Source organism: Penaeus japonicus, unplaced genomic scaffold (genome assembly GCF_977035675.1).
Source record: "Penaeus japonicus unplaced genomic scaffold, GWHDUDI00000001_assembly GWHDUDI00000037, whole genome shotgun sequence".
NCBI classification, from domain to species: domain Eukaryota; kingdom Metazoa; phylum Arthropoda; class Malacostraca; order Decapoda; family Penaeidae; genus Penaeus; species Penaeus japonicus.
Genome location: NW_028234439.1, coordinates 1,624,694 through 1,629,693, shown reverse-complemented (window position 1 = coordinate 1,629,693; position 5,000 = coordinate 1,624,694).

Below are 5,000 nucleotides of genomic sequence, written 5' to 3'. Positions count from 1 at the left end.
TATTATCATACAGGATATTGATAGTCAGATGATGATATACCTTATTATATACAGTGTTTTAGATAGTTTTTTATATTGATTGATCTGTTATTTTGATTTATTTATAATTGAGTTAATTGTATATAGATAAGTTATTGAGAGATAGAGTATCAATTTATTTTGAGATATATGATAGAGTTTTGTTATTATTTATATACATTGAGATTATATATATAATATATATTATATAGTTTTATTTAGATATATTTATAGATTTAAAGTGTTTTATGTGATGGTGATTGTTTAAAATATATTTTTATTGTAATTTATTTGCTGATAGTTATTATTTGGATTATAGATATATATATAGTGGTTTAGATTTGTTATGTTGTGTGTGTATAGTCACAGTATATAGAGAATTTAGTATAGATAGTTAGATAGTGTTTTTATAGATTTATATTTTTTATATTGAGTGAGTGTCTTGGGCTCGTGTGTGTAGATATACACATTTTATATATAATTGTGAGAGTGTGAGGTTGATTGGTGATTGAGTGTGTGTGAGAGATGAGTGTGGGAGTGTGTTAGTTTGAGGGTGAGGAAGTTAAAAGGAGTGAGGAAAATGAGAGGATGGAGTGTGTGATGTGTGTGTGTTGTGTGTTGTGATTGAGTTGAGTGATGTTGTGGGAGTGTTGTGAGTGTGAGTTGGGAAGAGGGATTTTGTGGGATTGGGTGTGAATGGGTGTGTGAGTGTGTGATGGTGTTGGGAATAGTTAGAGTGTTGAGTGTGATGTGTTGGGAGATAGTTTATGTAGTGGGGGGATTTGTGAAAGGGTGTGAGTGGGGGGTTTGGGGGTAGTGGGTGGGGCGGTGGTTGGGGTTGTGTTTTTTTGTTTTGGGTATGTGTTTTGGTGGTGTGGGTGAGGTTAGGGGTTGGGAGTTTTTTGGTTTTGGGTTGGGGTTTGAATTTAAAACCCCCCCGGGGGTTTTGGTTTTGAGTTTTAGAGTGGTGGGGGTGTGGGGGGGTGTGTTTTGGGTGGGTTGTCAGTGGTGTTTTTATTGGGGTTTTTGGTGTGTGGGGTTTTTGTGGGGGTTTGTTGGGGGTTGGGGGTGTGTGGGGTGTGGGGTTTTTTAATTGTTGAAAGGGGGGTAATTTTTTGTTGTGTGGGGTTTGTGTGGGGGGTGTGGAAAAGGGGGTAGTTGGGGGGTGTGTGTTTTGGGAGGTTTTAGGGTGGGGGGGTGGGAGGGTGTTTTGGTGTGTGAGTGGGGGTGGGTTGGGGGGTTGGGGTTGGGTGAGGGTTTTGGGTGTGTTGGGTGTGGGGGGGTGTGGGGGTGTGTGGGGGGTGTTTGGTTAGGGGGTTTGGGGTTGTTTGTGAGTGGAGTGGGGGGAGGGGGTTTTTTGGGGTGGGGGGTGGGGGTTTTTTTGGGGGGGTAGTTGGTGGGGGTGAGGAAAGGGGTTTTGTGTGTGTGTGGGGGGTGGGTTTATATTTTTAATTTAATTTTTGTGAAAAGTAGGAGTGGGTGTGTGTTGGGGTGTGTTTGGGGGTGTGATGGTGTTTTGGGTGTTGAAGGTGTTGGTAAAAGTTATTTTTTTTGGGGGTAGGTTTTCTTTTTAATTATTAATAAATTATTTTTTTTTTTAATTTTTTAAAAACCGGGTTTTAGTTGGGGTTTTGGGTTTTGTTGTGTGGGTGGTTTGGTTGTGCTGTGGTTTGAGGGGTTGTTTAAATTTAAAAACCCCAACTCTCAATTTTCAATTTAAATTTTTAAGAATTTTTTAAAATTAATTTTTATTTTTATATAAATAGGGTTGTTTGGGGAGAAAATATTTTTATTTTTTATATTTATTTTTATTTTTAAATAAAATTTTAAATTTTTTATATTTTTAATTTAGGATATAGTATATTTTATATTTATAAATTATATATAGTTTTATATTTATATATTATATATATATATAATTATATTTATTATTTTTATTTATATTATTTTTAATTTTTATATAATGTTTTTTTTATATTTTAATAAATGATATAAAAATTTTTTTTTTATTATATTAATAATATTTTTATTTAATTAAAATTTTTTATATATTTTTATAAATTTTATATATATATTTATATTTTATATATATATATAATATTTTTATATAAAATATTTTATTTTTATATATATATTTTTTTTATTATTTGATATATAAAATATATATATTTTTTAAAATTTATATTTATATATATAAAAATATATTTTTATAATATTATATTTTATATATTAATATTTTTTTATATATATATATATATATATATATATATATATTATATATTTATAATTTATAATTTGTAAATTTTTATTATATATTTATTTTTTAATTATATATTTTATATTAAAATTATAATATTTTTATATATATTATAATATATATTATTTTTTATATATATTATATGTATATTATATATTATATATATTATGTATTTTATATTATAGATATTAATAATATTAAAATATGTATATATATATAAAAATTTATATTTTATTATATTTTTAATATATATATTTATATGATAGTATATATTTAATATTAATTATATTTATATATATATTATTTTATAAAATATATATATATAATATATATTATTATTTATTTTTATATATATATTTATATATATATTATAAAATATTTATATATATATATTTTATTATTTTATAATTATTTATTATATATTTATATATTATTAATATTTATATTATTTATATATATATTTATTATATATTATATATATATTATTTATATAGTTATTAAAATATATTTATATTTATATGTATTTATTTTTATATATATATATATTTTATATATTTTTTTATATATGTATATAATATATATATTATATATTTTTATATTGATATATATTTATTAATAATTTATATTTATATATATATTATATATATAATATTTTATATTTTATATATTTTATTTTATTTTTATAATATATATATTTTATATTATTTATATATATATTTATATATTTATGATATATATATAAAAATATATATATATATATAATATTTATATGTATATTATATTATTATTTATATATAAAATTATATATATATATATATATATATATTTATTTTATAAAGTATATATATATAGAAATATATATATAATATATATATATAATATATAATGTTATATATATCTCAATATATAGTATATATATTATATAATTATATTAATATATATTATATATATATATATATATATATATTATATATATAGTATTTAATAATATGTAATAAATATATATATATGTATATAATATAATATATATAATATATTTAAATATTATTATATGTATATATATAATTAAAATATATATATATATGTATATATATATATAAATATATATATATATATGTTATATATATATATAAATATATATATGTAATATATATATATATTATATATATATATAATATATATATATGTATATAATATATTTTATAATATAATATAATATATATATAGATATATATCTATTAACATATATGTACAGTTTCGCGAAAAGTTTTGGGCGCAAAATTATAGGCGCCCAAATTTCCAGCTACACGCAAAACATGTAAGAACTACAACGTTCCCAACTTTCCGCCCAAACTTTTCGCTATTTTTTCAATGCTAGCGTTTGAAGCATCATTTAGCCCAGACAATACGCGCTACTTGGCAACTACTGTTCAGTTGCGCTCGGTGGACACTTGGAGTCAGTGTGTTAAAAATCCTCACGGGTTACTATGCTTTTTTTTTGCTTTGGCCTCTTGTTTTTGTGCCTTGATATCTCGATAATGGGTAAGTGGTAATGAGCTGGAAGAGACACAGTTGTTTACAAATCATAGCCCTCTATAAGGAGGGTTTATAAGTGTAAAGATATTGCTACTCGTGTGGGAAATTTGTAGTTGCGTCAAGTGCAAATGTGACCAAGAAATTTCGAGATGGAGGAAGTGACACCATTCATACCCCAAAGGCCTCGCTCTGGTCGACCAAGAAGATATCAAATTCGTACTTCTAGGTTAATTACCGTAGAAGTACGATTTGATATCTTCCTTGGTCGACCCAGAGCGAGGCTTTGGGGTAGGAATGGAGTCACTCTTTTTTTTTTGTATATATATTATATAAATATATAACTAAATATATATATAATATAATATAACTATTCTATCTATATTTAATATTCTATATATATATATAATATATATATATATATAAATATATAAAAAATATATCTATACTCACATATATATATAAATATATAAATACATATATATATAAAAAACTATATATATATAATATATCATATATATATATATGATAAATATATGTAATATATCTTTATTTATAAATACTATATCAATGTATATATATAAATGAAAAAGTATATATACATATAACCCTATATAATAGATATATAGATAGATATAAGATATAGGTATAGATGCAGATAGATATATATATAGAATATAAACATATTAAATACATATATATTTATAATATTAAAAAAATATATATATATATATGATATTATATTAAATATTTATATATATTCTACATAATATATACATGATATGTAATATATATATATAATATACAAAATAATATATATATAAATATATATATATATATATAATATATATAATAAATAAATTCATATAGATATATATATATATATATGCATGTATTATCTATAGATACAGCACACAATCTACCCTCCCTATATAATTTACTAATACATTTATATCTATCATATATATATATATATATAATATATATATAGATATATATATAATATATTTATATATATATATATATTTTGACTATATATTTATATAATATATATATATATATATATAGATATATATATATATAATATAAATATATATATATAATATGTGGGTGTGTGTGGGGGTGTGTGTGGTGTGTGTGTGTGTATATGTATTTTCATACTAGACATATACATATATATCTATAATTATAT